At 35.6% G+C, this 18,304-nt stretch overlaps 1 protein-coding gene across 4 annotated transcripts in view; it reads right to left on the reverse strand.

Moving 5' to 3' along the window:
- The window catches only part of SATB2 (SATB homeobox 2), a 180,544-nt gene that overhangs the window by 152,826 nt on the left and 9,414 nt on the right, over positions 1-18,304 (reverse strand). The window lies entirely within an intron of this gene.

The raw sequence follows: 18,304 nt of genomic DNA on the forward strand, positions 1-18,304 counted from the left end.
ACCATGATGAGAAGGGAAGAGACAGTTATAAAAGTCACTCATCTGTGATCGACAGTGGTTCAGATTAAACAAGCTTCTCAGTCAGATGGAGCTAATGGGAAAACTGTGGATTCCTCCCCCCACCACACACACACGCCATTATTACCATCAGACTACAGCAGAATTGCCCTGGGCCTTGGCAAAAGCCCTCAGATTCTAGTCATTAAAAAGTGGAGTGTACCAATCAGAGGTGCCCTGACTGAGAGACCTCAAGTTCACAGTCGACACACAAGCAGGGTTAAGGTGACTTTCTAGACACTCGCACCCTTCACTACTATGGCTTTATCATTAACTTCATGAGGACTAGTATTTTCAGATCAGAACTGCTTTTGTCTGGAAATGTTATAAATTACCTCACAGGAACACAGATTGGATTTCAGAGCCTAAGCTATTATGTGAATATGTACAAGAAAGTCAATAAGTATTTAAAAGAGGTCGCTTATATCTTTTATTTTTCTAAATCCTGATGAAAAGGTAGTCATCAGTTAGCCTGAAAATACTCTGTTCATGAAAGTCCTAATTGCTGTTTAACTTATAATATATATCAAACATAAAACTTTGTCTTTTTTAATTATTATTTTATACATCAATATGTTACCACTGGAGGGATTATCTCTTCTTATGTTTTCAGAGAAAAGAAGTAAACTACCCTAAAGAATAAAGTAAACTAGTCTAGTTGAAAATCTGTTGAAATCTGTTGTCACTGAAATATTTCTCTGCTTTGTATCAAAGTGTGAAATGCTAAAAAATGTTTAATTTGCCAAAGATTTTTTATAAACTTTAAAAAAAAAAAAAGTCACACAGGCATTTAAATCTAAACATAGCCACAGCATAAGAAGATCAAAGTTTTACTAACATACAAGTAATAAATATGGACTCTGTCGTATGTAATTCATACAATTAGTATGTTATGGAATAAGGATCTGCTCTAGGTCTTCTCTTTGTGCAAGAAAAATCAAAAGTTATGAAGGATGGATGGCTAGGCAAAGAGATGGTCACTGTGAAGGCACTTTACCATAAAAATCAGACCTCTGTGTAAAATTGCATATGTGAGTACAGCCTTTAGTACAGAATGCATAGGAGTTATTCTAGAAGCCCTTCCCTGTTGGTTGGTCCCTAGAAGCCTGACTCACTCTGACCTGAAAAGCAAAGAGTGGGAGCAGACAGTCTGCAAACTACCAGGTCACAGATTTAGATTTTTGTTCTAAAGATAATACAATGGTACAACTGGTTCCCATGTGCTAATTATTATTATTAAAGATAATAAGTATTGGGTGTCATTATTAAATATAATCATTATTAACAATAATAATACTCATTAAGAATTATCATTAAAGATCATGGTAATTATTATTAAGCCTGCAAAATAGTCAAACAAGTCATATCATTCCATACCTGGGACAACTATTAACTCAGTGTTTACTCTTCAGAACAACAAAGCAGCATCATTAACTATAGCAAATACAATATCCATGCTATAGATTTATGGAAAATAGGAAACAACAGTGGAGCGGATTGATTGTTTTAGACAAAAGGAAAATTTAGCCTGCCCACATTGTGCCTTGCGAAATAAATATTTTAATTGTAACAGTATTGGCATATCAAATGCTTATTTATTTATGCCCAGTTTATTCCCAAATGTATGTAAGACCTGAGATGAATAATAAAAATTAGATTTCCTCCAAATTATCTCTGTGATCATTCATTTATTCAATTTTTATTCCCTAAACACCTACTTGTGCCAGGTATCCCCCATGGTGTCAGGGATACAAGTGAGAATAAGTCTGATGTGGCTCCTGTCCTCAGTGCAGTTGCAGGTGCTGTAAAATCTTCCTATGCGAGCATAATGATGTTTTATAGGACCCATTTCTGAGAGTTCTTACCAGCAGAGAATAGCCTCCGTTTAGACCTTTTAAGTCTTACGTACTGGTATATAATCTTTGTTCGAGGAAGCAGGTGGATTTCTACTTTTAATGATTTAAATATATGCACACATAGGGCCATGTAGTCAGTGGTGCCATAAGCTACTTCACCACTAATACCTGTGTGTACATAAGTTTCAATGCTAAAAATCCATGTGCAGTTCCTAGTGTCAACACCTGAGTGTCACACATCAGGGAATTACAGATAAGACCTTTAAATGAATCTAGTTGCTCCATAAGCTATTATGTATCCATTACTTAAGAACCATAAATCCTCATGTATGGTCGATTGAAAAACTGAAGACCCTATTAATTTTTTTTTAAAAAGTTCAATGTGTTAGATAGGAAATACAGTATTAAAGCACAGGGGTCTATACCATATAGTAATTTATGTTTTAAAGGTGTCAATTACTGAACTATTTCCTAAACATTTTAAGCGGGGATTGAAAGAAGCAATTGTTATCTGACATAACAATAATGCCATACTGTCAAAGCAAGCACTCATCCCTCATAAGCACCACCTACTTTTTAAAAAAGGAGAAAAAAAGTTTGAGGTCACTTATAAAATAAAACAATATTAACCAGAATATATGATAATATTATTTGTTCTGAAAGTCCATATATATGAGAGGTCAAAGAATATCACGAACAGGTTATATTCGATCCCTAGGAAAAAGTAGCTTTTTACTAGAATTTGATCACTCTAAAAAATTATAAAATTTTTACAATGAAATACACTTTTTACAAAACAAGAGGAAACCAGGAAAAATAGATTCAACTACTAGTGATAATGACAAGAGTAACTTGAGGTCAAGTGTGGGAAAAAGAAAATTAATGAGAAAGTTTTAAAAGCCTTTAAAAATAGCAAATCCCCTGATTAGGGGAGGGGGACTATAAAAGGATAAATAGAAATATATACCAAAAAAAGATATTTATCCTTCTGGTATCTCACTCTCTCTAGGCAAAAAGAGAGGGAAAAAAAAGAAGAAAAGAAAAGAAAAAAGAAAAAAGAAAAGAAAAGAAAAGGAAGGGAGGGGAAGGGAAGGGAAGAGAAAAGAGAAAAGAAAAGAAAGGAAAAGAAAGAAAAAGAAAGAGAAAGAAAGAGCGAGAAAGAGAGAAAGGGAAAGAAAGAAAAAGAAAGAAAGGAAGGAAGGAAGGAAGGAAGGAAGGAAAAGAAAGAAGGGAAGGAAGGAGGGAGGGAGGGAAGGAGGGAGAGTGGGAGGGAGGGAGAAAGGAAGGAAGGAAAGAAGGAAGAGAAAGAAGTGACAATGGATGAAAAGACAGGGAGAGTGCTTGGAAAGCACTTCTAAAACTAAATAAGAATGAGAAGAATTAAAAGATGCGTTCCTATTAAAAAAATAGCAATGTAAAACTTAAATGCATTTACAACAAAATTTAGAAATAGTCAAGAAAAAAAACTCTTGTTTTAGCCCTGTATCTAGAGCTTATGGCATTATTTTTCTTTTATTGTAGCACAGACCCATTTCCAGATGATCAAGTAGAGAACTTTGAACGTTTTGATTGCAAGCCTTTTACAAATGTGAGAGGTAAGCAGGTAGTTTAATCTAGAGGACAGGCACAGAACCCTAGCCATTTGCAAAAAATTAAAGAGTTCTGACAGCTGAGATAAATGGTGAATTCTGTTATAGAGGCAAAATAAGCATGGGACTCTCTACTAGAAAAATGAACTTTCCTAACTGTCATTAGTTACGATGTTCAAATTTTCATTTTCATTATGATATCATTTCTGAAATTTGTATAATTATAAAGAGTTAAGCTGATCTTCACCACCGCAGCCATACGAATAGCAACATGCAGAGAGATGGTTAAAGGTGGTCGTAACTAGTTTCATGTCCCGAGGTGGGCAACTCTTGAATCAAATCCTGGCACTGTCTCTCCTTATCTGAGGAAGTGACCTTGGATCATTTATTTAACCTCTCTTCTCTGAGGCTCAAATTCCTCCTAGGCAAAATGTAAATATCTACATCATAAGATTGTTGTAAGGATTAAACAATGTAACATAGTTAAGTTTGCTAAGAGATAGCCCTTAATTTTGTTTTTCTTTTTTTCAAAATCATTATGAGCACCATTTTACAAAGGACAAAAAAGCCAATAATTTTTTTCAGGGCCCATAATCAATGTTTATGATACTTACTAAAAAGCACTTCTTCAGAATTAAAATGTTACTAATAATCACTGAATGGTCTGATTATACAAGACAGAAATAATTATGGCTTAAAATGTTCGATGTGCCCCAGAGCAAAAAGGTGAAAGTGTTTTTAAAAGCACCATACGTTATACTCTAAAGCTTCCTTCCCAACACAACCACTAGCCACACGAGGCAACTGAGCACTTGAAATGTGGCCAGTCCTGAACTGAGATGTACTGTAAGTAAAAATACACATTTGAGTTCAATGAATTAATACCAAAAAGGAAATAAAAATAAATACACAATGAATTTTTTTTAATTAACTGCATGCAGAAATATTTTGCATACGCTGAGTGAAATAAAATGTTAAATTATTTACATCTGTTTTTTTAACTTTTTTTAAAAAACGAAGCTACAAGAAAATTTAAAATTTTACACGTGGCTCACAATTTCTTTCTATCAGACAGAGCTGCTCTAAGCAATCTGCCAAACAACATATACAATGGTTTTTCTGACAGATGATAAATTCATCCAAAACTGATAGCTAGGACAATAGAGCGATTGTCTTGAGCATTTCTTGAATGCCCCCCAGTTATCTTTCCTCTGTGAGCCAGATCTTAAGAGACTTGAGGACAGATATACTCCTGGTTAAACTCCAAAATCTAAGGTGATTTCTTCTCTGCATCATCAAGGAAATTGTAGGCTATTATTTTATTCTTAACTATATTAATCCAACTTCTTTAAGAAGGGAAAGGCGTTTTTCCCCTTCCCTTCATTTTAAACAATTAGAGTTTTCAGGAAAAGCCACAACACTGGCCTGAAAGGGACCGGAGGAACAAGTATTCTGTAATGCTCTGGGTGCCTACTCTCAGCAATGGAAGAGGAAGTAAGGCCCAGCAGCCAGGGGTCTAGAGGACTAGATTCCACCGCCTTCCACAAATGTTAGGACACAACACAATCTCTATCTGGCATAGCACCTCTTAACTCATTACACCCTAGGACATACCTGCGTACCTTTGTTTTCTCCCCACATTTAACTTGTGAGAGGACTATTCTTATTCTCCTTTAATAAATAAAGAAACTGAAACTATGGGAAAATAATTAACATGCCCAATAAACCCAGCAAGGCAAAGGAAGAGCAGCTCAGGTTAGCCAGCCCTAAGCCCCAAGCGTGCTGCTTTCTTGGGGGTCAAAAACAATACTTCCAAACCCACGCTCACAGAAATCTAGAGGCTTAGCCTTTTAGTAAGGGGTCCTTCACCACTTGCTATGTCCAATGAGTGAGCTGCATTGCTTTCGAGTGAAGTCACCTTTTGAGGGCCTACCGCACACCAGGCAGGCACTGTGTTAGGCAAAGAGATGGAACCTAACACAATTCCTAACCTTCAGTCACTCACAGACAAAAGAAAGGCTCAAATAATAGGTCATCTGCTGATGTGGATGAGCATGGGCTCCAACCTCTTCCCCAGCCCCTTTGGATCCTGGGTTCACCCTCATTCTTGGACCTAACCCCTGAATGACAGGAGTCAGTCTGAGATGAGAAGAGGCTAGCCTTTCTCCTCCCTCTTTCAAAGGGCTCCTGAAACCATCTATTTGGAGAAGGAAGGTAACCACAGGGCCTACTCCCTCCCCTGTGGCTGGCAGTATATCTGGTTCTATCCCCTGAGAGGGTCTCAGGGCTAATTGAAGATTACAAAGGTTTTAGGGCAGAGACTCTCGTGTCTGTTTTTTATATAAAACCAAACCTGAAGTAAAGCTCCACACTCAGCAACCACCACAATCAATAAATCATAGAACTCCTAAAACACTGAAACCAATTCTACTACATAAACTGAGTAGAGTGAATAATACAGGGTCTCCCAGAGGACTGCAAGAGAAAGGAGGGAGTGGTGGCAACTACTTTATTGCAAAATTACAAGAAAAACACAACCATTTACTTGCCCTACACTTACTTGCTCTATAACCTTATTTTCTCTCCCTCCCTCCCTCCCTCTTACATGCACGTGTTTGTGTGTGCACACAGAGACACAGTCACACAGACGAGAAGAGAAATAACTTGCTAATATTAACCTCTAGACACTTCCTTTTACCCTAAAACAACAAAGACAAGTTTGAGCACCATGAATTGCAACTAGAAACAGAAAGGAAGAATAAGGAGTCCCTCATCTCCTCCTTGGGGTCCCAGGCAAAATTCCAAAATTTATCAAATGTATCTTTCCCTTCTCTTTTCTGTCCCTGCTGTCCTCTCCTGAGCTACAGTAGCCAGAGGCTCCACATTCCACCATTCCACTCAAGCCACCCATTCCCCCAGGGGCTAAGCTCAAAAATTCCAAAGAGATAAAAAGATGCTAAACTTTGCTATTGCGATGGTTTAGTAGTGCCTTAATCTCCATAAATATATTTTCATTGTAAAAGAAACACATTGTATCCCACATTAACTTCTAATGGAAAGAATTTCAGGTAATGAAATAAAGACATGTTCTCACCAGTCTTAAGATAAGAGTACAGCAAAAACTTTGGGGGTGGGGGGCAAGGGGACCACCCATAGATGGACCAGAGATCCTCTAGGCTCCTCTAAATTGCTCCGCTTTCCAAAATTCCTTTCTGTCCTTTGCCTGGGAACTACAGATTTTCTAAACGATTAATTCATTTGCTTTTGTTGCTTGTTTTGTTTTTAACTGTTACTGAAGAGGAAGCAGGAGCAGAGACAGAGATGGGACAGCCAAAGACCTGGGTTGTTCACAGGCACAGAAACATAGTCAACCGTAAAATTAAAGACAAGGCAAATTTGCTTAATAATTACTCTAAGGGACAAGCTGAGTCAAACATGCAAAAACTCTATTTCATGTTCATCCTTGATCTAGTTGCTTGTATCTTAGCGTTAGACTTCCAACTAAAGTTTTAACAATAAAGCTCCTTGATGCCTCTCCCCCGGTGGGGCGGTAGAATGCAAAGGGGATAAGATTATCTTCAAGAAATATTTTATTCTCCTAATTCTCTCTAGTAAAACCAGAAGCTACTTGGCAGCCCCTGAGACAGATCTTAACTTTGGAAGATAAGAACAAAAATAGGCCAGGAGTGGGGTTAGCCAGGTGAACTCCGGCCCTCTCACACTTATTACCCCAAAGGCTCAAATTGGGCTTAAAGTGGTAGAGAAGGAAAATGGATCTGGTATTCCAGACCTCTGATTCCAGACATGTCCCCAAATTGAGAGGTCACAATTCAACCTAAAGTCAGATCTAAAGTCTGAAGGATAAATTCCAGGTCTTTCAATACTTTTCAGTTACAGAAATGTGGTGGCAGAATCAAGCTGGCCTGGTAGTTTGCAAAACAGGATTTCACAGTACACAGGAGGCACAGTGTGGCTACTTATCTAAACAAAAAAGCCTAAGCTACACCTGGGAACTTGGCCATAGCAAGCCTGACCCAAGGAACTGAACTTCCTGATGTCAGAAATATCCATCAGAGTGAATGAGAGGGCTGCCTTTTCCTTCTCCAAAGTGGGCTGGACTTAGGGAGGTCTTCTTCAGTCACCTACTCCTCTTCCCACCCCTAAGTTGGACCTTTAGCCGGCCTAAAATAAATGTTGGCTCAGTTTAACAAAGAGCTAATTCCAGCTAGACATTAATAAGCACCATTAACAGGCAGAGTCGGTTCTGGTTTTTTCCCATGACACCCCAGCGGCCTAACTTGTCTATATCACTTTGGCCCTACTGTACTGCCCTCAGCATTAGCAGACAAGGAAATCTTTCTAGGAAACGATCCACACAAGTGGATTCAGGAGCTCGTTCCATGCTCTCTGGGGAAAGCGCATCAGACCACAAGGCTGGCTGTGCAGGAACACTGTTGACAAAAACTGTTGGTTTATCACCAGGAAGGCATCACAGTCGATAAGTACACAACTTAAGTGACCAGCAGCACTATGTCCCGTGACTGTACACATCCTGGAACCTCAGGGGTCTTATCCAAAGTACTAGCCATGTCCAGCCTTGAAGGGCTACAGTGTCTTTCCTAAACTAAGTAGCCACAAAGAAAAACAAAAAAACAAAATGTTTACTGATCCCAGATTCAAATTTTTTAAAAATGGAAAAGAGTAGAATATGCAAGTTTGTATATCACAGAAGAGTTCAAACATATGGCATCTTGTTTAAGAATCTCCTAGTTCAACACTAAATTCTTGACGTTCTTTTCACGGTGGGTTAGAAATGCATATATTAATAATCCTTGAGACTTGATAGCACATTAAATTAGCTATACCGTAATTCATTAATATGAGGATTTCTGTCCTCTGTTGAGAAAAAATTTATTTTGGAGGTTTCTGAGAGGATAATTTTTTAAATAGTATTTAAATGGAGATGTATTTCCACTCCCCTCATTCTCATTGTTCTCCCTGGAAAAGTAATTTGCAAATCAGAGTCCCCAGCAGGAGTCAGTAAAAACTTTTTATGCTTACATTTGCTTCATCACCTCAGGTTTTGATCTCTACCTAAATGTTATTTTATCTACTTCAACAATTAAAATTTTAAAACCCTTGATTAATTCCTCCAGTGTAGTGTTAAAGAAAAGTTAACTGTACTAAGGTTCTCCAGCAAGGAATTAATAAAGGAATCAAGCACTCGGCTCTCAATAAGACAAGACTGCTCAGATTTCTAGTGGGAATATTTCACAGCACAAGCATGTTTTCTTTGGGGAGTTTAACTCACCAAAATTATTAAAAATTGAGATCAAACACTGGTGCAAAGCCCCAAAGGAAATCATACTAGAGTGGAGAGATTTTTATCAAATAAAACCCTGAAAAGGTAAAGTTTTTATAGTGAAAAATAAAAAGCTTTCTCTCTTACAAAAGGAAACCCTACTGTCTATGTTTAAGATTCAAATAGCAAAACATGTATGGACATTTCATAGATGTATCAAAATCGTCACTGTGAAATGAATGCAGATTTCACGAAGCCAAACTTAGACAGGCCATCACCATCCTTTCCCAACTACTAAAAGCCACTCTCATTCTTGTACCCAACAAATGCCTCCACAGGGATGTAATAGAAACCAAGCTCTTGAAAGGGCTAACACCGGGAGGAGAAAAACGAAAGAATAGGAGGAAAGAGCAAGAAAGTGAAAATCGTAGTGTGTATTCTGCAGTTCCCTAAGGGGACACTGAAATCTGTGGACTGCAATACATAGGATATGATTATTGTGACTGAGATGAAGTTAATAAAACCCAGCAGGCAGATGGAAAACTCGGGTCCCCACTGATGGACTACTTCTCAAACAAGATATTTTAAGTATATATGTACCTGTGTAATTTATAGCAATTACTTAAATAAGAAAAATAGAACACAGAACACTAGTGTATTTTTTCACTTTATGATTCTAAGACAGCCTCTTTATAATTTATATAATTTCCAAAAGAAAATATTAACATAAAAAAACTAAGAAACCACTTAAGCCGCTGCATATAAATCCACTGAAAATCTTATTTTCATCCTCGATATGTACTATCCAAAGGATACCACCCAGCTAAAGGTAGAATTTCTACCTTCCTTAAAGCAAAAAAAAAAAAAAAAAAAAAAGAGCAAAAATAAACAAATAAACCAAATATTGGAAAAGTACCACACCATTTTAAATTCGGGTAATCCCAAATATGAAACATCTCAGGTTCAGAAAGATTTCACTCCTCTAATAGTCTCTCAATTCATAAGTTCTTTAACTCTAAAATAATTTCTGAGCCACAAAACGAGGCATATCAGTGCAGTTTCTCCCCGTCCCCAAATAGGCGACAGTTTCAAAATAGTTCTAATCTCACAAACTCAACACAAAATAACAGAAAGATAAGTCAAAGACATCTTTTTAAACTCCAAATAAAAGGAGAAAGGTGTTCCTTTTGGGGTTAACTTAGAGGTCAAGTTTACGTTTGTGTGTGAACTTCAGTGTGGCTAAGGAGGCCTTGCCTGTCATGGTGAGAAATGCTATTTTATCTTAGCATCATCGCTGCCCAGATTTAGATAAAGATGATAAAAGAAACTACACCTAACAGTTTCCATGAATATAAATTCATTTCTTTATTTTAATAGAAGTAGGACTGACAAACAGATATGTTTTCAAAGAGCAAGCCTGTGTTTATTATATACAGGAGAAGCTGGCTGTGAGCAAGACGACTTCACTGAGTCACATCAAAGGAAGAAAAAAGCTGCATCTCAGAAGCTTTCCTTGGTTAAAAAGAACTGTCTCCCTCAAACTCACTTTCAACCTATGCATCAATCTTCAATATAATTATGTTTGACAGAATATAAGATCTTGGCAGTTAACTTGTTTACAATAAATGCTTAGTTTGGGTACATGGACTGTATTTCAGTCTTATAAATATCAAACACAAACCTACAACAGTACCATTATGGAGCTGAGAATTATTTTGCTATAAATCTTTTTATTGGGGGGCCAAAGGAATTACTTTGCAGCTTGTTTTCCACTAACCACTTGGAACAGTGTGAAAAGAGGTACATTTATATTCTGACCCTGTGCTAATTGGAATTCTATATATTTCCATGGGAGAATGTACTGTATCAATCTTGAACATTCAGGTGGGACCCCAGGCAGTTCTGCCATGGCAGCAAAAAAATACACGTGCAGCAAAATGGGTCTTACAAAAGTTGAGGCATTTTCCTACAGTTCTCTTTCTCCTGAAAATCTCTTGGGAACTAATGTTCATTTGTAACAGCATTGGCAGGCTTTCAATGTTAAGCTCCAGTTTTGGGGGAGTGGGGGGGATTCATAAATTAGCTGTAAAACGTGCTTAAGGCTCAAACTTACTGTATGAATGGGTCTGTAAATAGAGTTAGTTTTGCTGAATGTTACCTGGAGATTCATTTGAAAAGAAAAAAAATCGGGTTCACCTTATTTAGCCTTGTAAAGTGCCTTTGCTTGGGTCTTAAATGTGTAATAACTTCCCTTTCAGAGAATAATTTGCTCCTCTCATACGCCCTCAATAATAAAGGGTGTTTGGTCTTCTAATACCACATCTGCCAAATCTACGGGACAAAATCTTGTCTGAATGAAGCTTTATGAGCTGAAAGTTAGACAAAGCTGTACCCAGCTTAGTCACACCCTCCTCCATTTAACTTTTCTCAGGGCATGCACCTTCACTAGTATTCTCAACATCTAGTTTTCAAATGATTTTGATTTATCGTTGCAGGGTTTCTTCACTTGTTTCTTAATCTCACAATTATCTCGTAATCAGATTCCTATAATAATTTAACTTTAACGTAGTATCGATATGTAGAAAAGATCATTTCAAGAATTCTAGTTTAAGTATGTTTTCTAAAATAACGCATATTTTATTACTTAATAGTGAAATCCCAACTTCTTTCCTGCTAGTCAATGTTATAGTTTCGGGTGACATAAAACAAAGAATTTTTTATGTCTCTCAGTTTCTAATAAAGAAGACAAGTAACTGATTTATAATTTCAAGGGTCATCAAATATAATTTTATAAAAAAAAATTTTTACCACATAACTTTAGTAGAAGAGAGAGAAATATTTTTATTGCATTATCAGCCTCAGAGATCTTTCCTGTTAATATCAAAAGCACTAGTTTACAATATGAACTAATGGAAAATTGTTAAATTCACCTAAAATAATCACTCCTTTTTTTGAATTAAATAAGCTCTTTTAAAACCTTGACTATTTAACTGCTATTTACTCAGAGGAGGGGAGACATGGAGAAGGTGACTATATGAAAAAAAAAAAAAAACAACTTTTTTTTTATTGTACAACAAAAATTCCCTCCAAGGCAAAAAGATATTATGCCAAGTTCCACCCAGAATTAATGTTTAGGTTTAAACTATAAAGTCCAGAAAAAAACAGAACCGCTAATAGACCCTTAAAGCTCATGGCATTCGTCAACGCTCTTAGGTTATGTAAATGTTAAAATTGAAAAACTCTTTGCTGACAAAAGTATTTTAATGAAAGCACTATTAACTAGACTTTCTAAACTGATTTTCTAAAGCCTTTTAAGCTGTTAGATATAAATTCCACTCTGAAGGGGTTTATGCTTGAGACAGTTCTGGGACTGAGACCTCCACCAGGAAGGGTTTACTACCTATCTCACTCCTTTCATTTTGCCACCCTCAGAAAGATTTTTAAATATCAACCCCAAGAAAACTCTTAGCTACAGATGATGGAAATATTGTCCTCTAACTTTGTCAACAGACTCCAACTTTGGGCTCCAGCTGTTCTGATGGCCAACGTTATTTGTGGTTTTATTATGTCCACAATAAGCAGGGTTAACTCCACTGCCTGAGCTAACACCACTGTCATTACTCAAACTTCCAGGAGATCACGATTTCTATGAACAGAGTAAGAAATACAGCCTACAGTAAAAGAACACTAGCCACTGATTTGGGCTGCTGCCGGCTGCCTCGCTCCAAATTGCTGAAAGCTCCACTCTGGGGAATGAGGGCTGGAGGCTCAGCAGTGGGAAGGATTATCAATTTTAATGGTGCCAGTGATTGCAGACAGAGGCAAGAGCCTATGCATCTCAGTCGAGGGTCTATGTCACCTGAGTGAATGTCGGGTGATACATAAATGTGCAAACTTGGGGTGCTCATAGCCCCATGTGTGCCAAGTAGAAATAAGGGTGCTCATTATTCACCTTCAACTCTCTCCCTCCCCTTCAGCCTGGTTATGACTTCCAGAGGAAGAGGAACAGCAGGCCCAGAACACCTAACCCCTGCTTGGCAAAGTTCGATAACAAGAGACTTCCACTTACACAGGTGGAAAAAAAAAAGAGAGGAGGCAGTTATATCTCAGGTAGAATATAAGAAAATGTCATTTCCCTTCTTAAACTATCTATGAAGACAAAATCAATGAGCACTTTTAATGCCTTCCAAGCAATCACCTCCCAAAGGATCCTCTCTGAACGTCCCAGGGAGGAACAAGAACCAGATGATCTCTCCCAAAAACAGATTTTAGCTAATAAACACGACAAAGTAAGTGAAAAGCATTTCAGTTTTTCTGCATCTTTTCCAAGACTAAAAATTTGTACATGGTGTGACAGGTCCACCTCATTTTTCTTAATGATGTTTTTATTATTCTTTCACTCAATTAAAGTAGAAATGGATATTGCATCTTCTGACTGTATAATTGTTATTGTAATCTGTTTTCGATCACTGCTTGGGAAATGGGTCCAAAACAACATAAACTCTCCACTGCCTCAGAAGGCAAGTCATTTTCTTTTACTACAACATTTAGAGACATTTATCATGCTGCTCTCTTAGCATCTCTGGATTATGACAAAAGAAACTTCTAGTTTTGTTAACAACAACAAAAAAATGTTTTGAAAATACTGCTATTTGAAGAGTTTTGATATGAATGCATTTTCCTAATCAGCTATCAATTTTGCCTTTCCTTACATATAAAAATAATTGAAACAAATGCAATAAAAGTATACAATTTCAATATGGAGAATAATAAGAAAATTTGGAAATCAATCTTATTCAATTATAAAAGAACCAATACACTTACTTTCCAGTCAAATACAAAAACAAGTCAGAGATATTTTTTAAAAGAAAGAAAAAGATATCTGTGCTCAATGTGATAAAATTCAAATTGTTTCTATGAAAAATACAAATCACCTCTGTCAGACCTTAGTGCTTTGGAAAACATTTGCTTTAACTAGAGTCTCTATTAATGTTTTTTCATATCTGTGCAAATCTTCAATAAAACAAAGTCACTAAGCTGTCAGTAACTGTGTAACCATCAGTGGGCACCACCAGTCTGATGTAAAATGCATCCTTTTTCATAAATAGTAGCTTGCATAAATAGTAGTGTTTTCTCTTAACTTTTTGATCTTTGTTGTTATTCTGTACTATAGTTTAATAACTCACTGTGCTAAAATATAACTCCATTCCAATGATAAAGCAACTAGTTAAGTGCAGAACCAAATCTGTCTTATACATTAGCAAATAGTAATAATACCAGGAGCAACTGAATTGCAATATACTTCCCCCAGAATTTTATTACCTTAAAGTGTCATAAGCACAAATAAAGAACATTCTTACTACGATTTAAGATTAGCATAATTTGCTGATAACTATTTCAATGTTTGACTTCTTAAATTTCTATTAATGCTTCTCTATTTTAAGCATTCATCAAACTAGTAACTATTCTCTTGTATTTTTAAGTTTTAAAGGTATATGCATCAATTAAAAATGGAAAAATACATACCATTAACCCAATTGCCATAATTATACATCTAAGGCACATTTACTCTCTATAAGATCATTTTTACCTAGTTTTTTAAAAATCTGGAATAAGAGACTTTTTATAAATGAGAAGCAAATGACACAAGTTGTAGAAGAAAGTTTCTGATGCAGCCTTTCACTGCCACTTAATTATACTGATTTTACCACAATTTTTAAGTCACTTGCTATTAAACAGCAAAACAATTCTGTTGATTGAAAACAAACAAAATTATACAGAGTTCCATGATTTTGAAAACTCCACCATGGAACTTTTTTTTTTTTTTTTTACATAAACACTGTGTAGTATGAAGTGCTTATGGGGCTTTTTTCATGTAAAAGAAGAAAATAAATGTTTGGTTGATCGCTGACAACAAGGGAACCAATGTGACTTCAGAAAAGGGAAAATAACACACTACAGAGACTATGTCTACTCTTTTTTTGAAATCTGTAAGTTCTCAACTGGCTTTTGTTTTAACTCATACCTCAATTCCATTCATGGCTGTCTGCTTTGACTTTGAAATATCTATCACATTACCCGTAAGTAGTAGGATGATGAATCTTTTGTATATAAAAATCCATTTTTAACACATAGACATTTTCAAATCTCTATTGCACTTTAAAATAAAAGGAATGCACAGCTCTCCTTACTGACACCCTAAATTAATGCTGGAGAGCGGTGGTGATTGGAGGTGAGAAATGCTCCATACAATCAAAGTCAGAAGAAGGAAATCACTCATTTTAAAATTGCCATAAAGAAAAGAATAGAAACTAAAAGACAAACTCTCCTCTTCATTTTTCCAGCTAAGCATAAAGGTCTCCTACTTGAAAGCAATTTTAGTCCTTTCTTTCTTTCTTTTTCTTTCTTTCTTTTTCTTTTTTTCAAAAAATAATGAGTTAAAATGTATGGGTTAGATCCAACATTTCACTGCTGTTCTTATTCTTGGGGAATTGGGGAGAGGAGGAACTTGCTGCCAAAGCTTCTGAAAAGAGAGTTTGGGCTGCTAATTTTCCGTTCACAAAATCTAAATTTCCCTTATGCATCTCACACAACTCATGAAATAATATGAAACAGTATTATATCACTGCAAATTGAGACATTTTTATCAAAATAAAGAGTAATGATGCCAACATTTCATTTGTCATTTCCCACTTGTCACTTTTCACTGACAAACTGTTACACATACAACTTTTGTCAAATGCTTCATCTTTAAATATGTTCCAAAATGCCATTGTATCTCAGCATTCATATAAGAGAGATATTAAAAACTACTATGTTACCACACATTAGTTACATAGGTTTTTTAAAAGCCTACTTATTAAATAAAAGAATATAAAGGACTTTTTATTTGTTTACATGCTGTGTAGGATAAAGTTTCAATTCCTGAAATAAAACAAACTATGTACATATTGTATACACTAAATATGAGGTTATTAGTTATAAGAAACTTTTTCAAAGATGAAAAATTAGATCATTTTTATCTCAACAGAAACCTAAAAACGCTAAAAAGGCCAAAGAAAATAATATAATTTGGAATTCATCTAGCGCTATCAATTTGTCTTTTTTGATATATGCCTATAAACCGTCTCTACACTGAATTTTTTTTTAATGGAGGGGTTCAAATTATCAAAGTGTAACCATCAAACTTGACTGTTTACCAGATATCCCTTGCCAGATATGCCAAATATTTACCATATCTTGCCTGGAATAAAACTGGTTTCTATATTCTTAAAATAACTCATTCATATTCTTAGATATCTAATAAATGATGATTCATCTGTTCCCTTCCCTACAGATATATCCCAAAAGGAGGGAAGACTTAACACAGGATTTCTAAGATGTAGAGACTGCTAGTCACAAACCCCTGGGAAAGGATGATATTGCTTATTTTCTGCAGGGTTTAAAAAACAGATGCCTTAAGGGACATCTATGTAATTCCAACGTGCACACACATATTTCATTGCAGATTATCTTGAATATATAATGGTCAGTGGGTTTCTGCTTATGGAACATAAGGCTTCCAAAATTACTCAAAACATCAAATTATGCTCAGGACTTTGAGGGGCGGATACCCTATGTTCTGTTTAATGCGTATATTCTATTGCATATATATTTTTTTAAACCAAGTATATCTTTATTTTAATAACAGGCCAAGGACTAAAAACACTTTACAGAAGGGCTATTTTTCTACCTCAGCAAAACTACAGAGGACATGCTAGATGGTTGGATGACCCCAAAGCCTAAGTTCATTCTATTTAAAAGACCTTTAAACCTTAAAAAAAAATAAAAGTGGGGTCAAAGAGGGAAATAACAATCTTTTCTATTTAGAAGTAATACCATGAGTCCTCCCTACAAGCATAACGGTGTTCATCCTTGGCTAAAATAATGTTTTCTTCATATTTTTCCATGTTGACAATATGTTTCTAAATTTTTAAGTATTTTATACATTTCGATACATCAATATCTATACTCTTTCATAGCTGCACTCCTTTCAAAAAATAAAACGTCTCTCTACAACTGCTAATATGGTGACTATATCTAACCTGAACTGAATTTCTTTCACTCTCAATCGAAAAGGAAATGTTCTACATGCAAACGATGTCTGATGGTTACACTTTGATAATTTAGACTAACTGTTGCTGTAGACAATATTTGACTTGAAACAAGGCTCTGCCCAACAATCATATCACATTTGCTTTCCTATCTGAATACATCAATGTGTATTGAATAATTTTTTTTTTTCTCCTTGCAACAAAATAGTTATATTCCTGAAAGGGCTGCCTGATAGCAAGAAGAATAGATCTACTAGTCATAACTTCAACAGACAATTCTTTAATAAAATTAAATTATTTTAAAAACTAATTCTTTCTCCCTCCCCCCAAAAAGCATTTTTTTTAAAAATAGCAATTTTTTTTCAAAAAATAAAGCAAATATCTCTAAAATATATTCCCAGTGTTTAAACATTTTCCCTAAAATCTAGACCATTTAACATCAATAAAATCATCAAAATTCACAGGAAAATGAAAAATATCAAAAAGATTTCTGATGTTTAATGCCTCCTATCAGCAAATACACCATCTGGTATACTCAAGCGCTGTTCATTCAGTTTAAATAAAGCTGTCTGAAAGTTCTTCAAACCAAACATTAAAAAATGAAACTGCTTATGTTAACAATGAATGAAGCACAATAATTTATTGCTATTAAAGCACGACTGGCCAGTGCCTTTCAACAGTCCTGGAGGAAAGTAGAACGCTTGCTTCCTCTGGAAACTTGATTGGCATCACTTTCATTTTATGCTGTAGGTTGCATGGCTGAAGCATTACATACAGCAGAAAATTTTAGGTACTTATGCTAATGGTGGTAAAAAGATCATCTGATTCTTATTTTCATCATCCTTAATAATTTTTTTCTAAATTTTCAAATATACCTGTAAGTTTTAATCACCAATTTCACAAATATAAATTTCCCCCCCATTAATCATCCTTTTTCAAAATCCTTATGGAGTGAATTACTAGCTGAGAGGGGACGCCAATTCTAGTAAGTAAATGTTACCCAGCAGGGATATAAAGCTGTCAACACCAAGGTGCTCTTGCTTGCTCTAAACTCTCTCCCAGCCTTCATATGTTTTTTAAAGAGATATTAGCCTTATTTTTTTCCTGAGGACCTTCTATAAAGGCTGACTGTCATACACATCTGAGCACTTATATTTTATTACATGCATGCTTTAAAACACTGCTTAGATAAGACCAAAAACAACCTAGAAAGTTTCAGAAAGACAAAACAAAACTGATCTACTTTCTTATAGTCTTCTAAAGCTAACCACACATTGTAAACAATGCGCTAACTTTTAAGTCCCCTATTAAAACGCAAGCTTGAAAACTGTTACAGTGTATCTACCACCTCAACTAGTTAAATCTAGATACTAAAATGTTTTTATGACCACTCATTTTTCAACAAAA

Source organism: Pteropus alecto, unplaced genomic scaffold (genome assembly GCF_000325575.1).
Source record: "Pteropus alecto unplaced genomic scaffold, ASM32557v1 scaffold3, whole genome shotgun sequence".
Taxonomy (NCBI): Eukaryota; Metazoa; Chordata; class Mammalia; order Chiroptera; family Pteropodidae; genus Pteropus; species Pteropus alecto.